Here is a 19,602-nt window from a genome sequence, read left to right as displayed (position 1 = left end):
CTTACCCTCTTGCTCTTTTGCACCCCAGTATCTCTACTTGCACATCATCATCTGCACATCTATCACTCCAGTATTAATGCTAAATTGTAATTATTTCACCTCTATTGTCACGCCCTGGCCATAGAGAGGGTTTTGTTCTCTATTTTGGTTAGGCCAGGGTGTGACTAGGGTGGGCATTCTATGTCCTTTTTTCTATGTTTTGGTATTTCTTTGTTTTGGCCGGGTATGGTTCTCAATCAGGGACAGCTGTCTATCGTTGTCTCTGATTGGGAACCATACTTAGGTAGCCTTTTCCCACAGGGTTGGTGTGGGTAGTTGTTTTCTGTTTGGTGTGTTCACCTGACAGAGCTGTTGCGTTTTGTTCCACTTAGTTTTTTTGTTGCAGTGTTCAAGTTATTAATAAACATCATGAACACGTACCACGCTGCGCTTTGGTCTACTCCTTCTTCCAAAGACAACCGTTACATCTATGGCCTATTTTTTGCTTACCTCCCTACTCTTCTACATTTGCACACACTGTCCATAGATTTTTCAATTTTTTTCCTATTGTGTTATTGACTGTACATTTGCTTGTGTAACTCTGTGTTGTTGTTTTTGTCGCACTGCTTTGCTTTATCTTGGCCAGGTCGCAGTTGTAAATGAGAACTTGTTCTCAACTGGCCTACCTGGTTAAATAAAGGTGAAATAAAAAACTTAATAAATAAATAAAAAACATCTCACCATGAAGAGTCTGGGTCTGAACTACTAACGCAATCTTTTCTTTGGTCCAACCATATAGTAAATAAATCAGGTAAAATGGCTTCCTAACTGGACCTAGATTAAGACTAGTCCTGGATTAAAAATGTATGTTCCATGGAGAATCTCCATTGAAATAGCTTTTACATCATCTGTGTACGGGAAACTGGCCCTGTTCTTTAGACTAGATTACATTTTCAGTATAGTTATTTTCCATTTGCTTTGTTCTGAATCTGAACTTTGTCTTACTCTCCTCAAAGTACAACAAAGTGGTGGAATATGGGGCTTATCCAAAGAGTGAATCGTTTCACATATTAACTAAGGAGCAGCTCCAAAGGCCAGGGTTCCATGAGGCCATGGGCCAAGCAAAACACAGGAAGTTGAGTCGAGAGGCAAAATCCCTTGTACGGAGGTGTGGTGAGAGCTGGCCTGTGCTGACCTATGGGACCAGTAGTATGTGGGTTTGATGGGTGAACATCTGACATATCACTCTCTGCTTTTTGATGAGGGCTACCATGGGGATACAGTCCAACAAGCCCTTGGTGGAACCACGATTGAGTTACAGAAAGTCAGGCTGGATTTACCAGAAAGAAGAGAGGTGGAGGAAGGGAGGAGGGGCAGAGGAAGGGAGAGCGAGAGAGAGAGAGACAGAAGAAAGATAGCAGACAGCGAGAGAGCGTGAGAGAGGGGAGGGAGAAAGATAGGGAGTGAGGGGAGGGAGGGAGAAAGGTAGAAAGTGAAAGAGGGGAGGGAGAAAAATAGAGACAGAGGATAGACAGGAGAGAAAAAGGGAGGTAGGATGATAGCAGAGATAGAGGGATAGAGAGAGAGAAGAAGAGAAAAAAGAAAGAGAGATTGGAAGAGAAAGAGAGAGTAAGAAAGAGAAAGAAAGCAGGAGAGAGAACGAGAGAAAGAGATGTACAGCTGCGCCCGTTCCCCATGCTCTCGGAGGAACCATCACCAGCACAGCTGCGCAGATGCTAGTGTGATCTGCTACGCTGAGCAGAAGCATTACTGCTCTGCACCACAGCACGCATACACAAACAGACAGACACCCAGCACATGCACAATATACACACACAAACACCACATTTCAACAAGACGTTACCACTGCAAATACAAGAAATGATCATGCACACGATGCTCATGCACACGGGGACACTCGCTGACACAAGATCAGCTTGTCATCCACCCAAGCAGGTTGATATTTGTTGTCATGAATCTTGCCCTGGAGGCAAAACTGAGTGATTTCCGCTAGATAGGCCAGCTGCAGAGTCAAACTTGGCTATATCGTAAAGATTCATGAAAACAAAATAATGTTCTGCCTCCAGGTCAAGATTCAAGACAATAAATGCCAACCTGCTCCACGCAAACGCGCAGCTATAGTCACGACACACAATACACCCCCTTATACAGTAAATCCATATTGGAGAGTTGTGTATGCCTGTATGGTTTGCATGAGTGTATAGGAGCCTTGAGATAGGAATAGGATGGAACATACCACATTGCTTATCATTCACAGCAGCAGAGAAAAATGGGCTGTGTGGGAAAAAAGGTAGGGCATTCAAGATCGGTATGATTTTGATTGCCCTGCCTTGATAGTAGTACACTCTGTACAGTATAAGGTTATATTGTATTGGTATTTGAGGTTGAGATAAGTGCTGAGAGCAGGGTGAAGGGGCTACAATGTGTGAGAGAGGTGTAAAAAAGAATGCTAACTCTTCCGACAGGTACAAAGTAACAGGCAGAATGTGTGGCTCCAGTGGCTCCTCACAGAGACTATGAGGTGACCTTTGCTGTGCCTGAGCAGCACAAAAGAACTCTACCTGTGATGTTGACACACACACTACCTGTGACACTGAGAAATGCACCTGTTGCCATGGGAGATGATGTGTGGTTTAGGAGTGTATATAACTTCTCGATGTCTGAATGAAAAGCCCTTGTCCTTGAGGAAGGCGTGGCGATCCAGTGAATCGAAAGATTATTATATTATTATCCATGACTAAGCTGTGTCCTAGCAGATCTGAGAGAAGAGATGGACAATTGTCAGTGGTTTTAAAGGGCTCAGCTATAGGGCTCTGATAGCGTTTAGCTCAGCAGGCTCACAGTTTTGAAGCACGTAGGAGACCTGGGTTTCGAACCCAGTCGTTCACACTTGCCAAAATAATCAATGAAGTGGGCTCTGGACATGAACAGGACCATTAATCAGCTGAATCAGCTCTAACATTGGTTATCATATCAGATTGCAAAGGATCTCAGCAGTTTGATTATCCTGATCCTCTCTCTCTACGCTATACTCTTTTTACCGTTATGGCAAATGTCTCCATTTATTTTGGGGTTGCGTTGCACCTACAGAAGCACATGATATCCAGGACCCCCCCCTCGTCGCATCTCTCCCTCTTTCTACATGTCACGGTAAGTATGTTGTTTTTTCCATATTCAGATTACCTTCCTGCCCCTTTTCCACATGTACCTCTCTGTGTCTCTCTCTGTGTGTGTGTGTGTGTGTGTGTGTGTGTGTGTGTGTGTGTGTGTGTGTGTGTGTGTGTGTGTGTGTGTGTGTGTGTGTGTGTGTGTGTGTGTGTGTGTGTGTGTGTGTGTGTGTGTGTGTGTGTGACAGACAGACAGACAGACAGACAGACAGACAGACAGACAGACAGACAGACAGACAGACAGACAGACAGACAGACAGACAGACAGACAGACAGACAGACAGACAGACAGACAGACAGACAGCGAGAGATGTTGGGGAAAGTGGCTCATTGCCTCCATCTCTCTCTCTCAAACACACACACAGGATAAGAGTCATTAGCATACTTCCAGAAGCTTCCATGGACCAATAAACACCACAAGTCAAGCAAGACTGCTTTGAATTCATCACAGCCCCCTCCCTTCTCTCCCTCCCTTTCTCCAGTCCTTTTTGCTGCTTGTATATTGTGAGCGCTGGGCTCCCTGATGACTCACCCTCCTCCCTGATGCCTGCTATCCCACACTGCCACTACTGCCACCACCATGGACCGAAGACCAGCAGCCAATGATCTGGTTTAACCTCTGCCCAATCAGGAGGCTAGGGCACCACAAAAGCACTAAACCAGGAACCTGACCTACACACAGGAATTCAATATTTTGATTCTTTGTCATTATTTTGTAAATGAGAACTTGTTCTCAACTGGCCTACCTGGTTAAATAAAGGTGAAATAAATTATATTTAAAAAGATTACATTTTTCTTTTCAGACCCTCTTTTTTCCTATCTCCCCCTCTCTCTTTCAATATCTCTCTCTCTCCGTCTCTCTCTGTCTCACTCTCTCTGTCTCAGATTTCTCAAATGCGAAGCGTATCAAATTATCCTGTGGCTCTGTGCAAGTGCATTAAAGAGAGAGGAATGTAATAGAAGAGCATAAATCCTGGGGAAATGGGAACCAGAACCAACATGCAGACACAGTAAATTATGAAAATAGAGCAATAATGATCCCAAAGCAAAGGGGCAGGTATTATCTCCATGTGACTGTGGCGAACCAGAGGGGTTCTAGGAACGAAGTGGCACTGAAATGGAAGAAACAGCACCACCTTTCACTGTGTAAGTCTTTGTATAGGCATGCATGTGCCCATGAGTGTTTGTGTGTGTGGTGTGTGTGTGCATGCACGTTTGTCTAATACGCTGGGGAAGCTGATTCCTCACCCATGCTGAGTCCATTAATTGAAGCTAAAGTGCAGGTCTGTGCTGATATCATGGAGTGCTAACAGCCAACGCAAATGTATCAGCATTACAGGCCAACCGCCAGAGTAGCGCCATCATTTGTCCTAGCTATATCAGGTCAGCCTTGGAAAAGTCATGAAACATTCCAGCCACTGAACAACAGCACCATTTCTAGAAGTGCACAAATGTGTCTTAAGAGAAGACGTCCTTGTTAAATCAAATGTTATTTGTCACATACACATGGTTAGCAGATTGTTAATGCGAGTGTGGCGAAATGCTTCTGCTTCTAGTTCCGACCACGCAGTAATATCTAACAAGTAATCTAACCTAACAATTTCACAACAACTACCTTATACACACAAGTGTAAAGGAATGAATGGCAGTTAGCAGCTAGCAGTTAGCTGCAGAGATCTAGTATGCTATCCTATTATAGTGTTACATGGGAAAGCCAAGGTCGATCCATAGCCAGAGTTGTGATCTGATGTGCTGTACATACTCACAGAGGTGCTCAATGTCTCTTTCCTTGATCATCACCCATCTGGGTTGAGTTCATTAGGGCACGTAACAGCAAACACAAATGATTGTTTCTTACTGGACCAAGTCCAGGTAGTCCTTCTTTGTTTTAGTTTCTTCTGTTCGGTGCCCAATGAACACGACCCTGATGTGTACGAAGCAGGAGACTACAGCAAGGTTTTCTACAGCTGTGTTCCATCATAGAGAGAACTCTCTCCCAAATTAGATTTCCCTCATCTGCTGGCATTTTGGCATTGAGCAGAACCAGGAGAGACCATTGACGATAACAAACAAGCTACAGGGAGAAGAAACACAAGATCAATGCCTCTCTAACAAGAACTGAGACTAGGTAATAACCATATTACCGCCACGAGTCATGAAGGCAGTCAAATTCCATGTGACCGTTGCCAGTAATTAGGCTTCTCCAAGCTCTGATGCTGCTGATGGTCGTTAGTAGCCTACCAAACTTGCTAACTGCCTGGTACTCAGCACTCTGTTGTCCCTCTAATCACTCCGACATCAATGCAAATGTATTCAGAAATCGAATCAAACACTTCGTGAGAGCCCATGAGCTCATTTTGTGCAACATTTCAATAGGCTATGCAATTGCGCGAGAAAACAGACCGGTGGCCTCTACTAAAAATAGCAGGATCAGCTATCTATAGGCTAGGCCTACTATATTTATTTCTCAACTTTCCTAATATTAAGCACATTGCTTATCTTTACAACAGGAGTATAGCCTACCTGGCTGGCATGAAAATAAACCACAGGGAAAAGCGCCCTCCATTCGCTATTTAAGTGAATAGTGAACATGTATTTTTTCCCCTGCCCCTGTTTGGAGACAGGTGCATGATAATGGTCCATTCTAAATCAAAACAAATTTCACACATATATTATCTAGTATATGTAAAGACCAGATTAAATCAAAAATAGTCTGATGGGTAACAATATTAGCCTATAATATAATTATATATTATCACTTGTGAATGATTCCCAGCATAAGAAACATCGTCCTTTTTTTGTGACTTTTTCAAATCATAGTCGAACACCTCATCTAGCCTAGCCCATAGGCCTACATGTTTTAATAATGTTTGTATCACAACTAAAGTGGCCAAAGAACTTCTTACAATTAAGCACATTAATACACTTTACAAGGGGTGTAGAGCCTAACTGGCATCAGTGGTGTAAAGTACATAAGTAAAAATACTTTAAAGTACTACTTAAGAAGTTTTTGGGGGTATCTGTACTCTACTATTTATATTTATGACAACTTTTATTTTTACTTCACTACATTCCTAAAGAAAACAATGTACTTTTTACTCCATACAGTTTCTCTGACACCCAATGGTATTCATTACATTTTGGATGCTTAGCAGGACATGAAAATTGTCTAATTTACTCACATCTCAAGAGAGCATCCCTGGTCATCCCTACTGCATCTGAAATGGCGGACTCACAAAACACATGCTTCGTTTGTAATGGATGTCTGAGTGTTGGACAAATAAAAAAGGATTTTGAAATGATTTATACTTGTACATTCACTTTTGATACTTAAGTATATTTTAGCATTTACATTTACGTTTGATATTTAAGTATATTCAAAACCAAATACTTTTAGACTTTTACTCAAGTAGTAATTTACTGGTTGACTTTCACTTTTATTTGAGTCCTTTTCTATTAAGGTATCTTTCATTTTACTCAAGTATGACATTTGGGTACTTTTCCCACCACTGACTGGCATACATAAGCAGTGCGTGAATTTCAAGTTTGGGGAAGATAATTTTCCCCATAAAAATGAACCTTTATAATAAAAGCATTACATGCATAATTGCATTTGCGGTCACTTTTGATAATGGTGTTTTCCTGCTAATGGAACATTCACGCTTATAGCCTACTGCCGTGTGCGCATTGCTGCGCTTATAATGTGAATAAGTAGCCTAATAGTTTATCAACATTTTAAGCGAAACGTTCTGATCTGTTGCGTAAAAAAGTGTTTTTAATGCTAGTGGTTGTATTGATTTGGGATCTATTGCATCCCACAACTGTCCCAGACTGTGTTTGGAATATTTATTTCTCGCACACAATAGAATAGGTCGACCTTTGTACTATGGGGATAGTAGATTGACATAGGCTAGTGCTTTTGAAGTTCGTTAGGCCTACTCATATTGTTGGCTGACGAAAAGTAAATGTGGACAGTTCTTCCAATATTTTCAATATGCTCCTCCGAGTTGGATGAGGAAGCGCGCAGTTGCGTCCGGATGTGTCTGTCTTCACTTGTAGACTGTGAGAAAGACCCGAAGGCCACTGCCCGCAAAAGGCATGGATTTTTTTAGGGTGCAATACAGCGACACAAAGGGGATGACACAGTCAAATTCCAGGCATTATCAAGTGCTTGTCAAATTGTAAATGAGAGCCTGATGTAGTGTGTACAGCCTGCGCAAAAAAAAACTAAGCAGAGCCCATGCCTTTCAAGCGATTTTTCTCGAATCATCATTGGAGTTGCATCATGCAGCCTTACAATGTATTAAAAATCAAAACATATACCCCAACATTTGTAGAACAGCTAAAGTTACATTAATAACTCTAAATTAAGCATATAGGAACACCTATTTCTTTGTTAACCGCTCAACGCAGAATAGCCGCATGTGCACAGTTTTAAGCAAATCTTGTCTGTTAATGAACTAGTGTAGCCCACATCCACATGGCATAGCCAGATCAGGGCCTAACATAAGGACAACTCAGAGTATGCTATTCTGTTCTTCTGAAATAGTCTACATTTTCTTCATATCATGTTTCTTTAGACCTGTCTAAAATAAATAACGGATTTACTTTGAAGGTGTAGGCTATGTTACATGGATTTATTAGACTTTTTAAAATGTAGATGTTCCAAAGGTCTGCATCAGTGGCTTGTAGGTGTAGAAGCCATGATATGCTAAATGTGTTTGTGTTAATTAACGGTCAATTACCGTGAGACCAACAGTTATTTGCTTGACAATTACTGACTGATGAAATCTTGTGCCCGCCACATCCCTAACTGAGACAACAGCACTGCTAATGCTAATGCTATGCGCTAATGCTAATGCAATCGCTAACGTGTGTTCCTCTGCATTATCTCCCATCTGCTCTGAGTACTTTTGTAGAGCCCACCCAGGTGTGAAGGGCCTCTTGAACATGCACATGCTTTGTATGCTGTAACGTGCTTGATAGAGATGAAGTGAAGCTGGGGAGTTCAATCAAGTGTTGTGTGCTATTGTTTAGCTAGCATCGGTGATATCACGCTGAAGAGCTCTGAAAATAGGCCTACTCAACTTAATGTTGGTTTGACACTTGAGGAAGGTAGCGACTCTATAGAGTAGACACAGTCCTCAACACAGACGTAGATAGCTTCTAAAGAAAACCGCCCTGGAGATTCACTCCGAATGTTAAACACTGTATCGAAGGTGCTAAATGTTTTCAAACGACACAGCAGCGCAAGCGCATTCTTTTGTGGATATCGCCATTGGATATTGATACAAAACCTCGCCTGTCCTTAAAATCCAGCATAAACATTGTCAGTCAACATGCAGCGTGGTTTTCCCTTCATTTACAATTGGTTGAATTCTGGCTCAAGCCTCCTTAGACATTTCTCAGTAGTAGTACTTGAGGGAAGTTTTTCCCCCGTGACAGGGGCTTAGGTAAATTACAGGGACTTCTGGTCTTTGTAGAGAGGACTTGGGCTGTCTGGACAGCCCCTGTACTCTGCACTCTGTGGAGCCATGCAACTGAATGAGCTCAGCAGCCGTCTCAGACTGACTGGCTGGAACACATGGGGAGGTCATCAAGCAGAGGGAGACTGGGAAATAATCTGACCATCAGCATGAACTAAGCAAAATGATCCAGACACTCATCTACCACCTATACTTCTAACCCTGCGCTGATCAACCTGTCTCTCTCTCTCTCTCCGACCCCTCAGTCCGGTCCTGTAAGAGTAGGGAGCTGAGGCCAAATGTCTGATTGCTGTCTGCCCAGCCAGCAGACCTCCTCTCTCTCTCTCTCCTGAACCACGACCATTGATCCTTCAATTATTGGATCCTCTGCTCGTTTTTCCTTGAAATTGCTTATCTATAGCACTGGTAAATTTGTCACCACTTTGGGCAGAAATCCATGTTGAGATTAAAGGGCCTGTTGATGGGGGATGGGTCCCTGAGGCCAGGCTGTGCTGCAGGACTTACACAGACTCTTTCTTACTACCCTCTTCTCCAATAGCCAGAGCTAGCTTAATACATGAACCCGAATCAGGACACAAAAGGTGGGGTGATTATACCAAAGAGTGTGTGTAGTATGCTCAATTATAACTTTGATGCGATTCACTCTGGTCTCCAGATTCAACTGTCTTTGGAGTGCTGTCACCCCCCCCCCCCCCCCGAATACACAGCCTGATGGACACCTCCAAATGAACCTCCTAGAATCACCATGTCTCACAAGTCAAGTCCCCAGTCCACATCCTCTTTCTAAAGTTATTTCTGCTGGCCAAAAATGTGCTACGGAACCCTAGGACATAATGAAACTATTACGAGTATTCATTCTCACATCCTGGCATTAACTAAACTGTCATCTAACTAAATGCTTTTTTATGTTTGCAGTGGATTATTAACTGTTGCTGTAATGTAGGCATAATTTATGCATTAGATATTTGACAACTGTGAAGAATAAACCCATTTATTCTGTTGCACGCTCCCCAGTGAACTATCCCTTTCAATGATAGAATTTCCTCGTTTTAAACCCTAGAACTCATTTAATCATCATGCCTTTTCTTCTTTTACCGAATTACTCAATATGATGTTTTACCTATTATACAGCAGTATAATTAAGTTTAATGCTATTTCCTGTTGTATAGAGAAACAGACTTAAGTTGCATTCTCGAGGTCATATGCGAATTCACAAGTTGCCAAGTCTGCCTTTTTTGCATAACGAAAATGCTCACAACCTATTCGCTTGTCCTAGTCTGAAAAATGTCCAAAGAAATATGCTTAGAAACGGTTTTTGTTTTGAACAGACAAAATGTGTCTGTGTCACAGCGGTACAAATATACTCTATCAACAAATCCAAGTACCCTTTGATGCATTATTAGGTAAAGCTTGCACAAATAAAACACTCATGATTGCCCACGCTCATTCATTCAGTGCTCATTTACTTATATTTAGGTGAGTTAGGTGCAGTATAAACGGCAGTTAACTCAGGAAGATCATTTCTTCTCATTTTTTGATGCATTGCTTGAATCAACTGGAAGTGAACTCTGCCTCTTGTAACACTGACTCCACCGTGTGAAATGTAAATCCCTGAACTACCACATCTTTGAAGCTGATGTCTGAGGACCCAGACAGGACTAATGTAGAACGGAGTGATTGTCTCCTCTCCTCTCCTCCCCTCTCAAGTTCCATGTTTTAATGTCATGTTCACAAGTACAGTGAAATGCCTTTCTTGCTAGCTCTAAACCCACTAATGTAGTAATCAATATACTAAAAATAACATAAGGTAGAAAAAAAAAAAAAAAAAAGAACTAAGAAGAACACGAGAAGTAAGTAAGCAATATACAGGGTCAGTTCCAATACTATATTTACAATGTGCATGGATACTGGAGTGATAGAGGTAGATATTTATAGGGTAAGGTGACTAGGCATTAGGATATATGATAAACAGAGTAGCAGCAGTGTACATGATGATTGTGTGCATGTGTGTAGAGTCAGTATAAATGTGTGTGCATGTTGTGCTTGTGAGAAAATCAAGTGTGTGTGTGTGTGTGTTGGAGTGTCAATGTGTGTTGGAGTGTCAATGTGTAAGAGTGTGTAGAATCCTGTGAGTGTGCATAGAGACAGTACAAAAATAAAATAAAGGGGTCAACTCAGATAGTCTGTGTAGCCATTCTGTTAGCTATTTAGCAGTCTTATGGCTTGGCGATAGAAGCTGTTCAGGTGCCTGTTGGTGTCAGAGTTGGTGCGCGGTACCGCTTGCCATGCGGAAACGGAGAGAACAGTCTATGGCTTGGGTGGCTGGAGTCTTTAATGATTTTCAGGGCCTACCTTTCACACCACCTGATATAGAGGTCCTGGATGGCAGGGAGCTCGGTCCCAGTGATTTACTGGACTGTCCGCACCTTCCTCTGTTGCGGCATGCGATCGAGGCTGGTGCTGTTGCCTACCAAGCAGTGATGCAGCAGGTCAAGATGTTCTCAATGGTGCAGCTTTTTGAGGATTTGAAGGCCCATGCCAAACCTTTTCAACCTCCTGAGGGGAAGAGGTGCTGTCGTGCCTTCTTCACGACTATGCGCGTGTGTGTGGACCATTTTAAGTCCTTAGTGATATGGACAGCGAGGAACTTGAAGCTCTCTACCCACTCCACTGCAGCCCCATCGACGTGTAGGGTTGACCAGAGATGAACTGTTTCTCCTAGCTTGTATGAGAAATATTACTGTGAAGAAATGACAGATTGTCTGCATAATTAAATAACATTCAGCTAAGACATCCATTCAAATCCCCAGGGGTCTCTTCACAGTCCCCAATTCCAAAACAAATTAACAACAACGCACAGTTTTACACAGAGCCATGATTGCATGGAACTCCCTTCCATCTCCAATTACTCAAGCAAACAGCAAAATTACCTTAAAAACACAGATTAAAAACAACTCATGGAATGGTGGGACTGTGAGGGGATACAAACACACAGACATACAGACATACTCTTAACACGCACATTATTTTTGTTGTTGTATTGTTTGTACATTGTTGAATTTTAAATGTGTGTGAATTTCCTTGTCTATCAGTGTATCAGTTTTGTTACTTGTCATGTTTTGTGTTTTTTGTGGACCCCGGGAAGAGTAGATGCTGCTTCTGCAAAAGCTAATGGGGATCCAAATAAAGAAACAAACACACTTCATTCTATCATGTCCACTTGGCACAGAGGACTTCCTTTAACTCAGGACCAAACTGAAGAAAAACGATCATATCAAAGACTGACAGCAATATCGCTCAGATTAAATATACTGCTGAATTGGGAGAGCATGGAAATGATCAAATAATACAAAAACAAATGCCTATGCCTATATAATCACATTGGTGAACTAAAGTTATGGTGAACTAAAGTCACAGTGAACCATTCTTTGAAATTAATTAGAGTTGAATAGTCAATGAATATAGCAACAAACAAACAAACAAACAATATTTCCTCCACAAAGAAATTGTGTATAAAATTCTAATGCTTTTGGATACGTTTTAATACCAGCTGAATCCCAAGCATTGTGCACAGTTCACTATTTGCATCGTGTGTTGAGTGTTAACCAAGTGAATATGACAGACAATCTCAGAATTATTAACTCCCCAAACAGCCATTCACTGCCAGGGCCTAACAAAGACTCTGTATATAAGATGGAGAGTTATAATTCTCAAGATACAATGCAGCTGTGGACAAGCCTCACAACATGGAAAGGGAAGAGAGACAGAAAGGAGGGAATGGAGCACCAAAAATCACAGCAGGCTTTTTTTCTTCTCTAACCGCTGGTTGTTTGAAATCTGCCCGCTACCCACATGCTCACTTGGTTCGACAGACATAGCCCCCCACCCTCAAAACCCCTCAGGGGCAGATAGGTCCACCCTGCCCCCCACACACTCCCCCAACACTGTGTTCAGCCACAACCACAAGTGACAAAGCTGACACGGAGAGGGCGGTCTCATTGTCTCACCTCTGTCTCACACATGGGACTGGGGAGATCTCAGACGGTTCTCCCTCCCACCTAACACCCTCACTCACCGCCGTTACTCTCTCTGTCTCACACACAGAGGGTCAGACTATCATAGGGGGGTTATCCCATTTACAGACTAATCAATCCCACATTCCAAACCACACTGACAATCTCACACACACACTGCCTTTTAAGCAGGCTTTACCACACAGCTCAATGCATTGCATTTATCCTCATATAAACAATCTCCACATTAACACTGGTGTAAATAAAAATCCAGATTTACACTTTGATGGGAGGTACACCAACACCATGCAATTCACCCAGTGGCTTCCCAACTCCAGCCTCCACACACGCTAACCCCAAAATACAACTAACCCCTGGAAATAGAAAACAACCAAAGCTGAAGAAACACACACAGACTACTCACCCAATCAACCTGTGCTACCGCAGCTCTCTTCTCCTCCTCACTCGATCTCTCCTTCCCTCGCTTCCCCACTACCGCGGACACAAAACATCTAGAGGAGCGCTTTGGTTTTCATTTGTTTGGTGTTTTTTCTTCTCTTTGGGCTTCTTACTCCCCACTCTTTTGTCCTGGCCGGTGAAAAGAGTGCACACAAAGACTTCTTCTTCCTCGCAAGCCCTGGTCCCCTCTAGCATCTAGACACTAGGACATCATCAAAGCAACTCAGGGGGAACACTTCAGGGGCCTATTGTCTCTGTGTGGGTCTGTTTTTCTTGCAGCTCCCCCCCTCATGACTCGCCGCCACTTGGTACAGTCTGGGCATTCACGCCAAGTAGCTTTCACACATGGTGGAGGGGAAGCTTGTCTCAAGCAATTGCTGACAAGCTGCAAACAAGACAGCCCCCCCCCCCCCACACACACACACACACACACACTCACAGACATCTACCCTTACAAACACCCCTTTCTCCCTCTGTCTCCGTCCTCTCTGCCACTCGTTCTTTATCCCCCACTATTCAGGTCGCCCCTCCTCTCCCTCTCTCTCGTTCGGCGTGTAAGCCTGCCAGTCTCTGACCTGCTCTCACACACACAGCAGAGGACTGCACAGGCACCATACTGCTCCCGCTTACACAGGTGAAAAATCACATCGAGAGGGGAGGGTAGGATAAAACATTGACGATTCAGACTGAGGGAGAATAGGAGAGGCACCTACATAGAAAGAGAGCAAGGGAGAGTGAGGGAAAGAGAGAAGGGTGGGGGGTTAGGAGAGGCACCTACATAAAAAGAGAGCAGGGGAGAGTGAGGGAAAGAGAGAAAGGTGGGGGGTTGGGTAGGACAGGATCTGTCCTCATGCCTGGCCTCAGAGGTTGGAGATCACAGCGTGAAAGGGGGGGGGGGGGGGGGCATAGTGGAGACTAGATCAGGGGGAAGGTGTTGCTTTTGGAACAATGAACCATGAGCACCAAACGTAGGAGGTAAAAGTAAAAGTCAGCTTCAACCCACATAAACTGACCCATAAAGTGAGTGTGTGGGTCTGTGGGATTTTGGTGTTTGTGATTGACAGACATAGATGGCAGCCAGACAGGTCAACAAATCAATCCTGAGGCACTTTGTGTTTATCACTAAAACCCCATTATTTTGTGGTTATATGTTTTGTGATTTTGACAACCTACACAATGGTATCTTTATCATACAGGTATGTAGTCGGTTTACCCTCAGCTTTCAAATCACCTCACTGGCCTTGACCATGTTGCACATGCAGCTTCATGCTGCTACCAACTTGTTTCAAGCAGACCAGCATAGTCTCTGTGCCCAAGAATTCCAAGGTAACCTGTCTAAATGACTATTAGCACTCACATTTTTATTTTTATTTTATTTCACCTTTATTTAACTAGGTAGGCCAGTTGAGAACAAGTTCTCAATTACAACTGCGACCTGGCCAAGATAAAGCAAAGCAGTGCGACAAAAACAACAACACAGAGTTACACATAAACAGACGTACAGTCAAAAACACAATAGAAAAATCTATGTACGGTGTGTGCAAATGTAGAAGAGTAGGGAGGTAAGGCAATAAATAGGCCATAGAGGCAAAAATAATTACAATTTAGCATTAACACTGGAGTGATAGATGTGCAAATGATGATGTGCAAGTAGAGATATTGGGGTGCAAAAGAGCAAGAGGATAAATAACAATATATTTTTACCTTTATTTAACTAGGAAAATCAGTTAAGACCAAGTTATTATTTTCAATGACAGCCTAGGAACAGCGGGTTAACTACCTTGTTCAGGGGTAGAACGACAGATTTGTACTTTGTCTGCTTGGGGATTCAATCTTGCAACCTTGTGGTTGCTAGTCCAATGCTCTAACCGCTAGGCTACCTGCCGTCCCATGTGGGAATTAAGTAGTTGGGTGCGCTATTTACAGATTGGATGATTTTTGCAATTCGTTCCAGTCATTGACAGCAGAGAACTAGAAGGAAAGGCGGCCAAAGGAAGTGTTGGCTTTGGGGATGACCAGTGAAATATACCTGCTGGAGCATATGCTACGGGTGGATGTTGCTATGGTGACCAGTGAGCTGAGATAAGGCAGGGCTTTACTTAGCAAAGACTTATAGATGACCTGGAGCCAGTGGGTTTGCGCCGAATATGTAGTGAGGCCCAGCCAACGAGAGCATAAAGATCGCAATGGTGGGTAGTATATGGGGCCTTGGTGACAAAACAGATGGCACTGTGATAGACTACATCCAGTTTGCTGAGCAAAGTGTTGGAGGCTATTTTGTAAATTACATTGCCGAAGTCATGGATCAGTAAGATGGTCAGTTTTACGAAGGTATGTTTGGCAGCATGAGTGAAGGAGGCATTGTTGCAAAATAGGAAGCCGATTCTAGATGTAATTTTGGATTGGAGATGCTTAATGTGAGTCTGGAAGGAGAGTTTACAGTCTAACCAGACACCCAGGTATTTGTAGTTCTCAGTCAGAACCGTCCAGAGTAGTGATGCTAGTCGGGCAGGCGGGTGTGTGCGGGCAGCGATCGGTTGAAGAGCATGCACTCGGTTTTACTAGCATTTAAAAGCGGTTGGAGGCCACGGAAGGAGTGTTGTATGGCGTTGAAGCTCGTTTGGAGGTTTGTTAGCACAGTGTCCAAAGAAGGGCCAGATGTATACAGAATGTTGTCGTCTGCGTAGAGGTGGATCATAGAATCACCAGCAGCAAGAGCGACATCATTGATATATACAGAGAAAAGAGTCGGCCCGAGAATTGAACCTTGTGGCACCCCCATAGAGACTGCCAGAGGCCCTCCGATTTGACACACTGAACTCTATCTGAGAAATAGTTGGTGAACCAGGCGAGGCAGTCATTTAAGAATGCGGTGATTGACAGAGTCAAAAGCCTTGGCCAGGTCGATGAAGACGGCTGCACAGTACTGTCTTTTATCGATGGCGGTTATGATATCGTTTAGGACCTTGAGCGTGGCTGAGGTGCACCCATGACCAAATGTTCGGTGATCTGTTTGTTCACTTGGCTTTCGAAGATTTTAGAAAGGCAGGGCAGGATGGATATAGGTCTATAACAATTTGGGTCTAGAGTGTTTCCCCCTTTAAAGAGGGAGATGACCGCGGTAGCTTTCCAATCTTTGAGGATCTCAGACGATACGAAAGAGAGGTTGAACAGGCTAGTAATAGGGGTTGCAACAATTTCGGTGGATAATTTTAGAACGAGTGTCCAGATTGTCTAGCCGAGCAGATTTGTATGGATCCAGATATTGCAGCTCTTTCAGAACATCAGCTGTCTGGATTTGGGTGAAGGAGAAGCAGGGGGGGGGGGGCTTGGGCAAGTCGCTGCAGGGGGTGCTGAGCTGTTGGCCGGGGTAGGGGTAGCCAGGTGGAAAGCATGGCCAGCCGTAGAAAAACATACAATGAGACAAATCACAGTCCTATTGATTATTGTGGATTTATCAGTGGTGACAGTGTTTCCTAGCCTCAGTGCAGTGGGCAGCTGGGAGGAGGTGCTCTTATTCTCCATGGACTTTACAGTGTCCCAAACAGGATGCAAATTTCTGTTTGAAAAATCTGGCCTTAGCTTTCCTAACTGACTGAGTATATACTGGTTCCTGACTTCCCTGAAAGTTGCATATCGCGAGGGCTATTCAATGCTAATGCAGAATGCCACAGGATGTTTTTGTGCTGGTCAGTCAAGTCTGGGGTGAACCAAGGGCTATATCTGTTCTTAGTTCTACATTTTTTTGAACGGGGCATGCTTATTTAAGATGGTGAGGAAAGCACTTTTAAAGAGCAACCAGGCATCCTCTACTGACAGGTTGAGGTCAATATCCTTCCAGGATACCTGGGCCAGGTCGATTAGAAAGGCCTGCATGCTGAAGTGTTTTAGGGAGCGTTTGACAGTGATGAGGGGTGGTCGTTTGACCGTGGACCCATTACGCACGTAGGCAATGAGGCAGTGATCGCTGAGATCCTGGTTGAAGACAGCAGAGGTGTATCAAATAGGGTGCCCATGGTTACGGATTTAGGGTTGTACCTGGTAGGTTCCTTGATAATTTGTGTGAGATTGACGGCATCTAGCTTAGATTGTAGGACGGCATGTTAAGCATGTCCCAGTTTAGGTCACCTAACAGTACGAACTATGAAAGATAGATGGGGGGCAATCAATTCACATATGGTGTCCAAGGCACAGCTGGGGGCTGAAGGGAGTCTATAACAAGCGGCAACGGTGAGAGACTTGTTTCTGGAAAGTTGCATTTTTAAAAGTAGAAGCTTGAATTGTTTGGGCACAGACCTGGGTATTTGTATTTATTTTTTACCTTTATATTTAACTAGGCAAGTCAGTTAAGAGCAAATTCTTATTTACAATGACGGCCTAGGAACAGTGGGTTAACTGCTGACAAAACTGTGCAGGCTATCTCTGCAGTAGATTGCAACTCCGCCCCCTTTGGCAGTTCTATCTTGTTGGAAAATGTTATAGTTAGGGATGGAAATTTCAGGCCTTCCTAAGCCAGGATTCAGACACGGCTAGGACATCTGGGTTGGCGGAGTGTGCTAAAGCAGTGAATAAAACAAACTTAGGGAGGAGGCTTCTAATGTTAACATGCATGAGACTAAGGCTTTTACGGTTACAGAAGTCAACAAATGAGAGCGCCTGGGAAATGGGAGTGGTGCAGGGCCTGTGTTAACCTCTACATCACCAGAGGAACAGAGGAGGAGGAGGATAAGGGTACGGCTAATCTATAGCCATGAAATGCTTTGAAAGGCTGGTCATGGCTCACGTCAACACCATCGTCCCAGACACCCTGGACCGCCCCAACAGACGCAATCTCTATTGCACTCCACACTGCCCTGACCCACATGGACAAAAGGAATACCAATGTAAGAATGCTGTTCATTGACTACAGCTCAGAATTCAACACCATAGTCCCCTCCAAGCTCATCACCAAGCTCAGAACCCTGGGACTAAACATAACCCCCTACAACTGGATCCTGGACTTCCTGGCGGGTCACCCCTAGGCGGTGAGGGTAGGCAACAACAAATCCACCACGCTGACCATCAACACGGGGGGTTGGGATTGGCTTTACTGGCTGCATCACCGCTTGGTACGGCAAGGGCAAGGCACCCGACCACAAGGCGCTACAGAGGGTGGTAAGGACCGCCCAGTACACCACTGGGGCCGAGCTCCCTGCCATCCAGGACCTCTACACCAGGCGGTGTGTCAAAGGAAGGCCCAAAGAGTTGTCAAAACTCCAGCCACCCAAGCCATAGACTGTTCTCTCTGCTAATGCTTCTTAACAGCTTCTACCCCCAAGCCATAAGACTCCTGAACAGCTAATCAAATGGCTACCGGGACTATTTGCATTGTCCCCTCCACCCCCATGTTTACGTTGCTGCTACTTTGTTTATTATCCATGCATAGTCTCTTTTCCTCTACCTACATGTACATATTACCTCAATTACCTCAACTAACAAGCAGTATCAGTGCACCAAGTCTGGAACCAACAGGACCCTAAACAGCTTCTACCCCCAAGCCATGACTGCTAAACAAGACTGTTAAATAGCAGATCAAATGGCTACCTGGACTACCTGTATTGATTCTTTTTTGCACTAACTCTCTTGTACTGACTCTATGCATACACACTGGACCCTTCCCATACACTCACACATACTTACACTGACACCACAACACACACACACACATTCACACACAGACACTCACACACACACACTTTCACACTTACCACATACGCTGCTGCTATTGTCTATTATCAATTTTTTTTGCCTAGTCACGTTACCCCTACCTGTATGTACATAGCTACCTCAATTACCTCGTACCCCTGCACATCGACTCGGTAATCTTTATTGTTATTCGTTATTCACTGTGTATTAATTCCTCATGTCACTATTTCATCACTCCTTTCCGAAGGAGGGTTTTGACTAAAAACCTCAACATCAGAAGAGGAATGGGAAACTGTATGCTGTCACTAACATGCCTACATCTATGAACAAATAACAGTAAATGGTATTGACAATGTCTGAGTGATGTATTTGGTACTAGATATCTCCAATACAGAATCTGAATGAGTAGCTGGGTAAGCAAAGGGTTAAATATACCAGCAACTGACCCAAAATGGGGAGGGAGGTGGGGGCGGGGCAAGGGGACAGTATTCCATTGAGAATTGGTGGTATTGCAATGCCTGAGATTGGGTTGAACCAATTTGAGCTGTATCGTGGGGGTGCTCCTCCCTCAAGCCTGTGCTGCTTCTTCCTCTCCTCATTCCTGTAACTGAGAACTGCACAAAAACCTACAATTATAATGTGTATGTTGAGGTATCATTTTAACAAACCACTAACTGTTTTTATAACACCTGTGTGAGTGCTGGGGAAATATTGTGTCCCTCTATGAAGGAAGGGGGAGGGGTAGGCTCAATAAAGAAAATGGTAGAAGATCACTGTCACATTGAATGTTTG

At 43.7% G+C, this 19,602-nt stretch overlaps 1 protein-coding gene across 1 annotated transcript in view; it reads right to left on the bottom strand.

Annotated features, from left to right (window-relative positions):
* LOC106574308 (B-cell CLL/lymphoma 9 protein) overlaps nucleotides 1-13,511 on the bottom strand; it is a 100,792-nt gene extending 87,281 nt beyond the window's left edge. Inside the window, exon 1 of the mRNA XM_014150123.3 lies at nucleotides 13,091-13,511. The gene's annotated coding sequence lies outside the window, so the exon portion shown is untranslated. The remainder of the gene's footprint in view (nucleotides 1-13,090) is intronic.
* Nucleotides 13,512-19,602: the final 6,091 nt, after the last annotated feature.

The sequence above is a fragment of the Salmo salar genome, chromosome 16, assembly GCF_965601325.2.
Source record: "Salmo salar chromosome 16, fSalSal1, whole genome shotgun sequence".
NCBI lineage: Eukaryota > Metazoa > Chordata > Actinopteri > Salmoniformes > Salmonidae > Salmo > Salmo salar.
This window is presented reverse-complemented; position numbering and strand designations above follow the sequence as displayed.